Source organism: Taeniopygia guttata, chromosome 7, assembly GCF_048771995.1.
Source record: "Taeniopygia guttata chromosome 7, bTaeGut7.mat, whole genome shotgun sequence".
Classification (NCBI taxonomy): domain Eukaryota; kingdom Metazoa; phylum Chordata; class Aves; order Passeriformes; family Estrildidae; genus Taeniopygia; species Taeniopygia guttata.
This window is the reverse complement of record NC_133032.1, coordinates 18,995,478-19,010,060: the sequence shown is the minus strand read 5'-3', so window position 1 is coordinate 19,010,060 and position 14,583 is coordinate 18,995,478.

Here is a 14,583-nt window from a genome sequence, read left to right as displayed (position 1 = left end):
GTGGTCAAAAAATGAGCATATTGTGTTCAGGAAAGTGAGGTGGGTCTGTTGAGCCCAGAGAAGGCCACTGTCCTCAAGTGCCTAACCTGGGGTCACAGGGAAGAGAGATTGATGTTTCTCAGAGAAGCACCATGAGAGGATGAGAGTAGGCAGCCAGGAGCTGCAGGAAAGTATATTGTGAACATACAGATGAAAAAAAGTTTTGAAGTGATAGTGGGTAATGCCTGCATTGCTGGTTGCCATGCTTGGAAGGTTATTGCAATATCCACTCTTGAGTAGTAGTGGAATAGGTGACCTCCAGAAGACCTGTCATGTTAAATGAATCAATAATTCTAAAAGATAATAAAGTCTGCTGAAAAATCAAAAGTAATCATTGTATTACAGGGCAATTAACAGCTGATGGAGACTTTACAGCAGTAAATACTGACTGATGATTCACAACACAGTGGGCACCTGCTATGCCTGAAAAAATGAAGACAAACATCTTGCCTGCAACAGGCTGAAGAAGGAGAACTGAAAGGAGGATGTACCTGGAAAGGTAAGGCACTCAAAGTGGCAGCAAGGAGAAATTATTTGTACTGCAATATTGTTTCTGGATTTGGGAAGGGCTGAGGCTGTATTTTTCAGACCAGAAAAAGGACCTTGCAGTAATTGCAATGTGATGGGTTTCAGGCCTCTGTGAGTTTTGCTAAAACAAATACATCCATCTTACGTGAAAGTATTTGACTGTGGTAGTGCTGGAAAACATATTTGTTAGAAGATGTTAGCTACGGTGAATTATTTTGCTAGGCTAGAAGCAGCCACAGCACAAAGGCTTCTTTTTCAAAAACTGCAGTTTGCACTTTAGATATACAATGTAATTTCAGCAGATTTAAATGCCCAACGTGTTTAGCAGCCAGTTGATGCTGTCAGAGTTACAGCTGAACTGAGCTATAAATCTGAGCTGCAGTTTTCAGGATATTTCAGGCAAAGAGCATCCTCTCTAAGGCTCCAGATCCAGACACAGGCTCCAGCAAGGGACATTTCCATTTTGTTTCCCCAGGGTTTTTTATTTTCTTCAGGAGGTATCTTGCTCATAAAAGATGTAATTTTTGGTTAAGGTTTCTCCCTAGAGCCATCCACCCAAGTTACTTCTCCATTAAGACACTTTTCTCTCCTCCAGCTGTGAGAGGAGGAACATATTCCCACCGTTCAAGGATTGATTCTGCCATCCAATCTCTTGTCATCCCATGTCTGAACCTATTGCTGTATTGTCCTGCCTCACCCTCTGATTATATCTGCTGACTCTCTCTAGCTCTTTCCTTGACCACATCAAACCACGCCTTTGTTTTTCTAGCCCTCTATCAGGCTCCTAGGTATGAGTTCTCATAGCTTGTCAAGATGTCAGCTCCCTTCTCCATCCCCTGAGTGAACTCTGTTTTCATTTTCCAGTAGGTGCTGGTAAGATTTTTCCATTCTGCCCTTCAATTTCAAAGTTCAACTCCCTAAACTATAAGTCACCAAAAGTCCACCTTCAATTTATTTCCTAAAGCTCAGTTATGGCAGCAAAAATCCAAACCCACCTCCTGCCCCTCCCTTAAAATGAACCACCACCACTGCAGGGAGAGTAAAACTGTCATGAGATTTTCTGATGTCAGATTTTAGCAAATAAGAAAGCCTAAGAATAGGGGACAGCATAACAGTGAGTCTTCTTATTTTATCTGTCGAAACTCTGTCAACCTTGACTATACTAAGCACATTTCCTGGCAGATACGACGCTTGCCTTGGAGGGTCAGTGATGCCTGCAAACTCTTGCTTTTCAGGACATATTATCTCCTCAGGAAGGGAGGTGGTAGCTGGATTCAAAACTAATTTTCACATCGAACTGTGCCAAATCAGGTTTTCGTATGCAATTTGAATTTTAAAACATTCTCTAACGTTTTCTGCAAAGGCTGAATGAAAAATGGATCTTCATTGCTTGACTTCACCGGAGCTGCTCAGCTAGTGTTCACAGTCCAATAGTGCGAGCCTACCCCTTGCCCAACGGTGCAAATGAAATAGTGGGGGTTTGTTTTATGTGAAAACAAATGCACTGGCTCCACCCCTGCTCTTTCTTGCCGTTGTAACTCCACTGGGGGTGATGCTCCTGTTAGGAACACAGTCCAGCCACCCTGGAGAACAGCACTGTTTGCAGCATAGCCACGTTGTGGAAAAGTAATTCTCCAGAGTCTCAAGTCTATGCCTCCCTCCTTTCCAGAGGTTTTTCCTGCATCTTGTTTTCCTGCCTCTGATTGCAGAGGCAATCAGAGTTCATGTAGAAAACCCCATCCAGTATGACGTTTACCTGTGACTTTCCCAGGTGCATGTTTGCTGCTGAATTATTCATTCCCCAAGGACAGGGAGATGGGAACAGGAACATAATGCCTGACACCAGGCTGAACTTCATTAACAAATGAAGTTTTTACCTGTGACAGAAAAAAACATAAATCCCAGACTCAGTTCCTTGCTGATGCTAAACAGACTTTGGTTATGTTCTCCCCCTTCTCCCCTACCTGCCTTTGACAAATACATGAGGGCAGGAGACCATGGAAACACAGATACTTTCTACCACGTGTGCCCTTTGTGCTGCCAGACAAGGCACCTGGCTCATAAATCAGCTTCAAGGGTTGCTTTCTGTAAATTGTTTAGTGTGGGAGATCCTGATTAGTGGTAGCAAAGGCACCAGAATTGTTCAAATGTAGAGGGTGATAAGAATTACATCCACATTTTCAAATTAAAAAGTTAATTTTAAAATAATGACTTGCTGTTCCCTCCCTGGGACTGAATGCTGGGAACATTCTGGTGCCTTCTAAATCATCAGAGCTGGCCTGCTCTGCAGTCTTCTGTCACAGGAAAAAGAGCATTAAATAGTTTTATTCTCCTTCTGAAAATACTCACCTCCTTATATATGTTGCCTGCCATTGCTCTTATCTATTTTTCAAAGGAACTCAAGGGAAATTTGAGACACTTTAAATCTGCATTGCAGCTGCTTGCCATGTGTTAGGATGATGCTCCATCAGTTGAGGGAGGAGGCAGCAAGATGGGAGTGGGCAAGGTAGGCTGCAAGAGAAGAGGGAGCTCTCTCTGCACCACGGTGATGTGTGAGCTACTGAGAGGTGCAGTGCATTCACGGGCATTTCAGGAGAGGAACACATTTACAAACACCACCATCAGTTTTTATTTAATTGTGAGTGAGCAAGAATTAAGTTGTGATTTGAAATGCACTTAAGTTGTCACTTAAAGACAACTTTTAAATGAAGACTTAAACTAAAGAGCAGTTTTACAGAGGCTTGATAGATCTTATGAAGTGGACCATTCCTGGAACTTCACTATTCCAACCCATTCTACTGGCATTTCTTTTCCTGTGTCTTACAAAATACATTTGCATGCTAAAACACTCAATTTCTTTTTTTCATTTTCTTATGCTAGGGCTACAGTATTAACTGCCAAATCTTATCCTGTGACTTGAAAAAGCTCTGATGTGCCGTAAGCTCAGAAACCCTATTAATTGTCCACAAGGCACAATTACATTTACTGTCAACATCTCCAGAGTTGGCAAATGTTCCAAGTCAAGGAATTACCAGAAAGCAATGAAGAAACTGGGATAGTGATGGTTATTTCTTTCTATTCACCTGCATGTGTTTCTTCTAAAGTAGACATTCAACTCCCTACTTCTGTAACATAGAACATTGATATTGAAGATAGAACTTTAATAGAAATTATTCTTTGTATTGACATGGCCAGACATCCTTAAAACATGCCATATGGAAAATTTATTTCAAGTTCAACCACATATTAAATTATCTGATTCTTCTAAAATATACTTGGATGCTTCCAGAGAGTAAGGTCAATAGAAGTGGACTCCAGATAGCATATAAAGTTTCTTTTAAGAAGGTAGGAACAAAAAAATTACAATTGTCCTCTTTCGTTTTAGGAATATATTTCACCACATTGTCAAAGGAATTATAATGACAGATAGAGAACATGAAAATCATCAAATTTTTTTGGTTGGTGTTTGGAAGGTTGATAGTGGTGATTGTTCCCACCTTCTCTCAACTCTTGGCTGCATGCTTTCAACAAGCAGTTCACACAATGATGTGTTCCAACACATGTGCTTTCTAGTTTGATTTAAAGTAAGAAAATTTTGATTCTGTGAGTGTCTCTTTTACATGCAGTGGAGACAAAGGAAGTTTTTTATATGAAAAGAAGCACCAAGACGTTAAAACCAGCCAGTGATTTTTGGGAAAAAAAAAAAAAAGAAGACACGGGCAGTTCTAGCAGGACTGAATCAAAGCAGTCTGTGAAACAGACTGCCAGGGCCCTGTGCTGATGGGAAGTCAGTCTCTTGTCCATTATCTGTTATTAAAGGGAATAGCTGAGAAAGTAAATTGGAGATCACATCACAGTTCTTTTCTTTGTCTCATAACAGGAAAGATGAACAGTGATGCCATTCTCCTCAAACAGCTGAGTGTCCTGGCTACAGCTTTTGGGAATTTTGGATGCTTGGCTTCTCTGATCTTTGGCACTTATCCTGCAGCTCATGACTCTGATGCAGTCAGCCCACAGGCAGGGCTGCCTTGGTGTGGTACAACCTGGAGCCATACATTAGCTGATCTCTATGAAGTATGGACAGGTATTATAAAGAGAAAAAAAAATCAAATTGTAACAGTAGAGCAGTTTGACTGATTTTCTTATTTCTGTGTACTGTTAAGAAGGCATGACACTTGGTCTGCATATACTGCTGATAGAGGGATTTTCCCCATATTTCCTGGGACTGATCTTATTTCTAGCAGCATTGAAACAAGCTAAACAAATAAAATGTTTCTGCTGTGTTGAAACTCACTTTTCAAAGTTAAACCTTGGAATAACATGACTGACTAGTGTCCCTTTAGATTATAAAGAAGTCAAAAAATTAACACCACCACTTCCCAGGAGAAATGCTTTTCTTCTTGGCACTGATTGAAAGTATACAGGGTGAATGTGAAGCTCCAAAGAAATCTCTGTGTAGGCATTGTAAGGAATTGAGAGCTGCTGCCAAGCATTTCTGCAGCTCCCACAGAGACTTCATACCAGGAGGACAACAACAGACCAAAGAAAAGCTCAGTAGAGCTTGTCACACCTGGAACAGCTGAATGTAGGTTTATAATAGAAATATTCAGTCTGCTAAAAAACTTTCAGATTGATTAAAAGAAAAACATAAACAAAAGGAAGGTAAAATATGATTTACTGTTGCATGCAAACTTCACACTGAGCGTCCTTCTCTTGTCTTCTTTTTTAGATGCATTTTTATGTACTGAAAATAATTTTTAATATTCTCAAGATATGGCTAAGTTAGAAGAACTCTTTGAGCTTTTTAATTAAGTAAATCTGATTTTGTAATTAATTGTATTTTCAAAGAGTCCTCCCATGCTGTCATTGATCTGCCCAATGCCTTCTCCTGGAGATAGAGTCTTGGCTGGGACAAGAAGCTTTGAGACCAAAGTACACAGCCCAGCCCCGTGCTCTGACCTGGCCTTTGCTTGATCTCCTGATGAAGGAAAAATACAGTGGACAAAAATGTCATAGAACTTCTGCATAAAGGAATTTCAGCTAAGTAATTTCCTTTCCTTCACCAACCCAGGAATGAAGGTAACAGGAAAAAGGGGACTGGAAATAATTGCACCCTTAAAATCTGTAGGTCTCTGGTGAGCAGAATCCTTGCAGCCTCACTGCAGCTGTCTCACCAGTTGTGTTCCTCCCACAGTCATGCCTGTAGAAAAGAAAATCAAGAATCTGTATGTTAGAAATTCTGACTTGATGTGCAGATAAAGACTAAAAATCTGTGACTCCTTCTAAAGTTCCATGCTACCTTGAAATGCAAAACTAGGAATAAAAGTGTAACTCTGTTGAGTTGCACAAGGGATATTTGATTTGTTCTGCATCTGAGAGTAAAGAAAGTAATGCAGATAGATACATTTTCTTGTGGCCAGCTGCTGTTATTTTAAGATGAGTGCAGTTAAACTTGCATATAGCTTTTTCCCCTTTAGCACTACAGCTTTAAGCTGTAGAAGTTCTGCATGTCTGTAAAACTGAGTCTGCTAAGGCTATATTTTAAATATACTTCATGTGCAAGAATTAATTAGGACAACCAACATTGCTTCCCTACAAACAGACTGAGAAATATGTCATTAAAAGAAAAAGATACTTTTCTAAAGCACTTTGCTGATTACTATCCTAAAGCAATTAATTACTTCAGAGTTTATTGTTATAAGTCAATAAAATTCTTTTCCACAGAACCTGACAAGATATTTTAAAATATAGTATATGATAAAATCTTACTTGTGAAATGACATATTAAAAACTTAACCTGAACTGATATTTATCATGATGTAACAAGAATACTAGTGATACTTTTTTATAGGCAAATACTTTCATACTTAATTAGAGCCCATAAGCTAAATTGAAAAGAAAAAGCCCAAAAGCCAAATGCAAAGCCTTAAATCTGGAATTATTTACTTAATTTAGAACTGAGTTACACTGAGCTAAGATCTGTGAACAGTGGAGATGAATATACCATGATGCAGTTAGAAAACATTTATGCTTCATAGTACTACAAAATTCTGTTGATGATGCTCTGCTGAATGAAATTATTGCAGTTTGAAAAAATAGGTGGAAACCCAAGCACCTTGAGCTGGAGAACCAATTAGGTGTAAGATCCAAGAACATCTCAAACTGGTTTATGATTGATTTTCTACAGAAATTCCAAACATAGAGGAAGAAGACTAAAGTCTAAAGTAAGTTGAACACATTGGATTTCACCTTGGACTGGGACTAGGACTTCCCTAGAGACCTAGGAAGGGGTAGAATGGTGGAAATGGTACCATATGGATTGCAAAGGACAGTTACCCACAGCAGATCACATCTGGCATAGTTCCTGCATATGAGCAGAAATACCCTTGGGAAGCCACCTGTGATCCCCCTGCCAAGTCCTGGCCTGCTCATGCAGGAAGCAAGCTGGTACTTGTCTGCCTCAGCTGTGGCCTTTTGAACCATCCAAAGCCCCTGGTGGCAATTCCTGCCCCTTGTCTTCTTGTCCAAGTAATAAGTGAGTCAAAGAGGGTGTAAATGGATATATACCTCTCAATATGTATGCTGTGTGCCAGTTTAGGCTCATTAGCCAGTATGTAATTATGCCTGATTTCACATCACTCCTGAACTTGATCCATTAAGAAAACTTTTATTCTCTGAGACAGCAATAACTTGACCTTAAATGAACCGAATGTGAAATTGCCTAGTGATTGATTTTTCAATTCAATTATTTTTCCTTCAGAAGTTAAATTTAAATGTGGCACTTTACAGTCGACAGAAACTAGGTCAAATAGATGGGATATTAATAATAGCCCATCCTGTGTGAAATCTAGGGTTGTAGTTAGCAGTAAATTCAGTTTATGGAATTCTCTGAAGACTGGATTTTATGTAAGCAGCCTATCTCATGCAAGACAAAGGCACAGGCCAGACTTTCAGTACTGACCTGGGACCCTTTCCTGCCTGGTGTGCTTCCAATACTGGGCATCAAGGGTGTGGGAAGTAGAGGGTTTCTAGCTCGAGACTCTTTGTTTTGTTTAATCAGGTTTCTTTCTCTCCTCCTAGAGATTGACTGAAAAAGACATTGCTATTCTCCACGCATAAGAATAACTGCAAATGAAGACACAGGGCTGCTCCCCTCAAATCCCAGGGGGAAGCAGGATCATGTGCTGGCCCAGCTAGAAGCCAACTGAGTTAAAAAGTGTTGGACAGCATCCAGTCCAGCTAAAGCTCCCTCAAAAGGGAAAAATCCGAAAACTAGACCTATCAGGAATGATAAATCAATTAAAATGTTCTATAACCTGAAACAAAATAACAAAAATTTGGAAATATGTAATTTATTTGTGCATTGGAGCTGATTTGCTTGTCTGAAAGATACTAAAGACTTTAGTGGTGCTGGTCTTTCCCTACTGCAATGTTCTTTCTGTAAATTTCCAGGAGATGCTATCTAAAAAAGCAGTGTCTGTGCCACCTTGGCACCCTGCTGGCTGGGCTTGCTTTGCCCCCATGCAGATAGCAAGGGGGATAGCAAGATCCCACGGTGCCCAGCTGCCTGGAGAAGTGAGGGCAAGCTTATTCCTTTGTATCACATGTCTAATTAACAGCCCTGGGGAACACTGATTCATCCAAGCTTCTGGTTCACATGAAAAGAAGGAAATGCCCTATGCAGTAAATTAATATAGAAATTGAGAACTGGGCAAGTGATGGCCTACAGAAATGGGGAGGTCAACTGCGACAGGTAGAAACAGCATTGAATATTTTTTTGTTGAAAAAAACTGAAAATTTGAAGAGGGTGAGATAGAGAACAAAAATGAAGAGCTACATTTGCTTGGGAAAAAAATTACTTCACAATCTACCAGGAAGAGAGGAAGGAAGGAAGTACTTACAGAAACCCTGGAATGAATGAGTGTGTCCTATCTGATGCCTTTCCAATTTGTTTTTTATCCTGTAGATCTCGTGGGAGTTCCAGTGGCTGGTTGAAAAGCCTTTAAGGCCAGACACAAGAAGAATGACTTCTTCCAGGCTTGCTAATGAGGACTGCAAATCCAGGCAGACTTTGGAATGACTCCTAGGAAAACAAAGGTAGGCTGGTGTCCCCACCACAGTGCAAACATCTGGAGCGTGTGGTTTGCGTTGTGTCTAACTAAACAAAGGAAGCCGTGAGGAAATCAGAAGTGTGACCCCCTTACTACTGTGTCAGTTTATTGGCAGCTAATGACACCCCCCATGCACTCCCTACGCACACCCCGGGGTTCCCAAATCCATCGGGAGGCGGGAGCCGCGGTGCTGGTGCGCCTTCTGATGACACCTGGTGGCAAAATCCGAATAACACACCAGAAATGGAATCATATATGGGTGATAGCCATGTTACTGAAACTAAAGGGAAATTAAATCCGTGGAGAAATAATGTGAACTAGAGGCTGGTAGTTAAAAGTGGAAAATAATATGCTAGGAATGAAATGGAAAAGCTTAATAACATTACTTTAAGAGGCAAACCCAGCTCTGATAAATGTAGTACATATCTGTATAAAGCAGTCCTTAAGGAGGAGCCATAACCGGCTCTGCAGGATCAATCACTGCTTGCTTAAAAAGAGCTGTAAACAGCAGCAAGAGAGGATTAATTAGTTTAGTTCAGTGAAGTTGTCTCCTTGGATACCATTCAAGTGACTTCCACTATTGTTCATGTGAAGTGACCAGGAACATGAGCATCAAGATAATAAATACCTGTGTTCCAGATAAGCATTTTTCATGTGAATTTGATGTGGAATAATCTCTTTTCATTTTGGGTTTGCCTCTAAACGCCTTGTAGCAGCAGAAGAAGGGGGTAAAGAAGGGGCCTGCACAGGAGAGCCTTCCCCAGCATTGTCTGGAGCCAAAGTGGCCAGGGAAGAAGCCACAGGCACCTTCCAAACAGCTGTGGGCTGTTTGAGGATGTTACATTTATGTCTTTTATTGCCAAGCTGGATCTGTGAGGCTATTAAAGTGAAACACCAGGTACAAACCTTGAGAAAGCCCTTTCACTAATTAAAGGGTTTAGTGCTTTTACTTTTGTTTTATTTCTCAAACATGCTCATTCTGTACCTTGCTGATGAGTTAGTGAGAAGAGACTGTCATTGCTGTCACAGTTCTTCAAAATACTCCAGATATCTACCCTGTCCCATACAACTATTCAATTCACCCTAAAGGTTTCCATTATGCGGCTTTTAGCTGTTCTGTGTTGTGTATTTATGTGCTATCTTCCCTTGGCTTTATGGAAACAGCCCTGCAATCACAAGAGGAGCTTCAGTTTAGCTTCTAGTTGGCACGTGATGTCTGCTGATCCATGGTGTGGAGTGGGAGATGCGTGCATAGCACAGGAGGCTGTGACAATCCTGCTGTTCATATCCTTCTGCTCCTCTCCTGCTGTTCATATCCTCCTGCTCCTCTCCTGCTGTCTGACACGCAGTGGAAGTGCTGGGGCTGCACTCAGCCTGCCACAGTTACTGCTGAGGGCACAACCAAATTACCAGTTTGGGATTGCTCAGTAATTGAACATTCATTTAAAAACAGGTACTAACTTACACTTCACAGAGAAGCAGTGAAATTAAATAGTTCTCTTTAATTCTCTGAAAATTTCCTGGCTAGTCAATTATCTCAGGGTACCAGCCTTAATGATTTGTACATGATGACACACAATGCTCCATTTTCCTATCAGAATGTCCTCATTTTCACTCTGTAATATCACAGTTAAAGGTCAGCAGCTCTTTCAGTGTCAGGACTATAAACTAGAAAAGAAAGCAAGCAGGGAACTTCCAGAATCTTCCTTCCTCCCACAACCTCACAGTAATTTGTTTACTGTTGGGACAATATCCTAAACTTTAAAATCTTTGGGACTTTTTATCTCATTTTAGTATTTTCCCAAGGTTGAATAACATCAGTCCTGCTTGTACAGAGTCTTTAATAATTATATTATTTAAATGGGTCAAACAAAAGATTTTTGAAGAAGAAATAAAATATTAATATCTTCACAATATGCAAGTGAAGTCTGTGTCCAAGCTCTAGCTCTAAGCAAGAGTTAGTTATTTTTGCTAACAAGCAAGGAGAGGTAAAGGAGGCCCTTGTCTTGGCTTAGATAGCAGAGACAGATTTGCAGAGATCTGTTTGCCCTTAGGGCTGAACTGGATCTTTACACCCCCTGAGGTGCTGCAGCCCCCCTTTCAACCCTGCTGCTGCTGGGACAGGAGCTGCAAGAGCGGTGATTTGCACAGGAAGGGTAAGGGAAGGGTGCAGCACTCATCAGCCCTCATGCAACATTTGCTCCATGCCAAGTCTCCAGCAGAAAGGCTCCAGCAGAAAATAATAAAACAACCTGTTCTTTGTGCTAACTGTGGTTAGCCCAAGAGGCAATCAGTTTAAATTCCAGGAAGATTTAAATGAGATGTTAGGAAAAATTTCTCATGGTTTGGGTGACTAAGCATTGGCATAGATTATCAAGGCTTTGTTCTTAAAACCTACAACAGAGGAGATTTCACAATCCATCAGCAAACTTTTGCCAAAAAATGACTCACTGCAGCAGAATGTGTTGACTGATACCTTGAGATCCCTCACCACTCTCGATTTTAATAGTCTGTATAAGCACAGTTCATTGATTTGCTGCCTTGTTCAATCATTTGACATCTAAGCCCCAGTAATTACATCAAACATCCTGTATCAGCTGCTTGATGGTTGCATTGCGCAGTACTCGGATGCATTTTTACTAATTGGCTGCTTCTCTTTTATTATTTAATGTGTATTAAGGTTTAGCCTGACTCATAGAGAACACTTCAAGTACAAGAGCCAAGCAATAATTAAAGCTGTTAAAAATACATTACAGCAAAAAGTAGAAACTAAGAATGATGAGTGGCATATTTGCTGGTTTTTTCCCAGAAACCCCCAGTGTGAAAGATTTTATGGTATCAACAGCTCAAATAACAATGGGGGCTTTTTAAACAAATGAATTTCCATCAAGAATTCACTATTTTTTTTCTGGAAAATACCAGTAATTCAAGAGTTAATAGTAACTGTGAAGAGCTTTCCCCAGACTAGCAGTCCAGCAGGACCACCAACTTCTCAGAGCCTTTCTGCTCCTTTTACTGCCAGATATCTGGTAGCACAGAAATGACATCTACAGGCAGTGACCACCGAGGACAGCTCTTACTTAGAGGGACAGCTTGTTAACTGAAAATTTATATAAAACTGAAGTTGCACTGATATGAAGAGTCATCTTTATTTTGTCTACAGAAAAGATGAAAACAGTTGTCTGGCTCATGTTGTGAAATGTGTCAGGAACTGCTGGGGCACAATTTTAAGAAACTCAGTCTCACTTTCCTACTACCTGTAAATTAATAAAGACCCCAAGATGTCCCCATTGCTCATTTTGCAGCTGCTGGAAGGGTTTATCACAAATACATTTTTCAGCATCGCTCCCAGGTCTGTCTGATGGATAGGGAAACATAATTTGGGAAATAAATATTTGTGATGCATAGTCACTTGGATTCTTTTATTTATACATTGCTCAGTACAGATGCCCATTAAACAGTAAAACCAAAACTGTGCTAGGTTTCAGCATTTATGATTCATCCACTATGGAAGACTTAAATCATCAACCTATTAAATGGAACTAAATAATGAAGTCTTCTTAAGTGTCAGTCGTTTAAAGAAAAGAAGTTTGTTACAGTTTTTGCATTGACCAAAAAGGTTTTCTTGAACACAGGACTTACTTACTATCTTTCAAATACCAACAGCAAAGCTTAGAAAAAAAATCAAGGTAATGGAGAATTTTGAGGGAGGCTTTACTTTGAACTGGTTTTACCTCTGAACAAATTTGAAAGCAAAGTGCAGGAAGTATGTGGGGTTTATTGGCAAAAGAGTGTTTCAGTGGGAAACATGAAATTAAATACTATTTTTTTTTTCATTTTGATGCACTTAATTCCACAGAAAACTATTAATGAGTTGTAAATGCCAGCAGTTTTGCTAAAATGTAACAAAAGAAATAATGTAATAATTAAGTACAGAAACCAATTTTGGTCTCTGATATTTTATACTTAAGACTCTCCTGGCACTGGAAGGTGATATATGTAATATGACCTTCTGATGAAACACTGCTCACTTAAAAGAAAACTGCAGTGCTACATTTTCCAAATTACCAGAAACATAATTACATCCTGCTGAGAATCTCAGTGATAATTCATAGCATCATTACTTTCAGTAAAGACTGTAATTTCTTTCAAAACATGATTAATTCCTTCCTAAATTACAAAAGTCAAGCCAAAAATTTACATTAGATTGGCAAACATATAGACAAATTTTATTATGTTTGCTCCATTCCAGAACGTATGTGAAATCTTCACCTTTTAAAGTAAATCAAAGAAAACTTTAAATCCTGTCTGAGCTGGTAGGGAGCCATGAAGAAGAGGGATCCAGTCAAGCCAGAAGCGGATGATGTGTTTGTCCATATGAGCAGATTTTAATTGTGCATAAAACTCATTAGCCAGCAGAGGTGTCTGCGCTTCCTTCTGCAGCAGCCAAGTTTCCAATCCTCCAATCCTCCAGAAAGCCCATGAATGTTTATGGTTATTCTTTTTCAATAGAGGGAGTAGAATTTCACTCCTTGTAAATTAGTCCTGTTGAGGTTGCTTTCTTTTCTCAGTGACAGGGATGGTACTTACCTCCAAAAGCTGTTGGCCAACATAGCATTCTTCATTTTGTTGCATCTTTCTGCTCCTAATATGAAACAGAGAAGAGGATATAGTCATCAGATTCTAGATAACACATCTTCAAATCTAAGTTAGACTCAGCTTTGATTTTAAATAGTAGAAGCTATTTTAACAATGTTCCACAGTTGGTGGTGCATGCAGCAAAGTCAGCCCTATGTATTTAGGCACACTGAATGTTAATATGGTATTTGCTTTCATTTTATTCAGCTCAATTTGCTTCTGATTTTTATCTTCCTATACATAATTTCTTTTTTTAATCCTCACTGGTTGCTAAGTAACTGTAGCAGTATTGCTGCAGATGTGCAATAGGCATATCTGATTACTGTGGTGGTCTTTCTTTTTAGGGAAAAAAATCAGTAAAATAAGAACAATAATGAAAGTAACGATGGCCTGATAAAAGAGAAAAGTTTTTTCTTATCCCAGATTTTTACAGCTATTCATACATTGTGTCAGCCAATGGTAGAGAGTTGTGAGTGCATTATTCTCAAATGGATCAATCACCACAGGACTACTCTCCTAGAGATTTATACCACATTGAATATGACATAAGGCAGTCTTGTCACAGGCTGCACCTGTGGTGGGACTTTCTTCATAGCACACTCACACTAAGAGTAGGCCAGAAGCTGCAAGATCACAGACCCTCATTTTTGTCAGCTTCTGTAAGTATTTCTGTGTAGATCAGGAGTCTTATCACTGACAACGTTCTAATGTTTCTGCCCATGAAGGCTGGCAGTTTGCTTTTGCCAGTACTGCACTCCAGAGCTCTAGCCAAAGTTTTATGGGGATTTAATACAGGTGGCTCTCAAGGCAAAATTATATCTCCCAGCTCATTTTCATGGCTCTTCACAGTTACTGTGTATATTATTCAAGTGTCATAGGTGGCCTTTCTGAAATCATTTCCCTGAGTACTGCAGCCCCCCTCCAGGAATCTCCACAGCAAGCAAGCCCTTGCCTGTTCCCTGTCACCCTTTGGCAGACAGGGTGCCATGCTGTTGTTTACTATCTCTGTGTAAGAGAACTGTGAGTGAAGTGCAAGAGTTAAAATCCTAATTGAACGTTAGCTTGGGAGGAAAATAGCAGAATGCCTATGCAACAGTGAATGATCACTCTACTAATAGATCTCATTTTAGTATTTACTAATTTGGGTGTGTTTGATGTTGTATCTGCAGCAGGATGTTAATGTAGATTTTTGGCAGGAATTATATATAGATATATTGTCCTCTTATTGTAGGAAGAATAGAAGAATCGTAATTTTTGACATTATTCA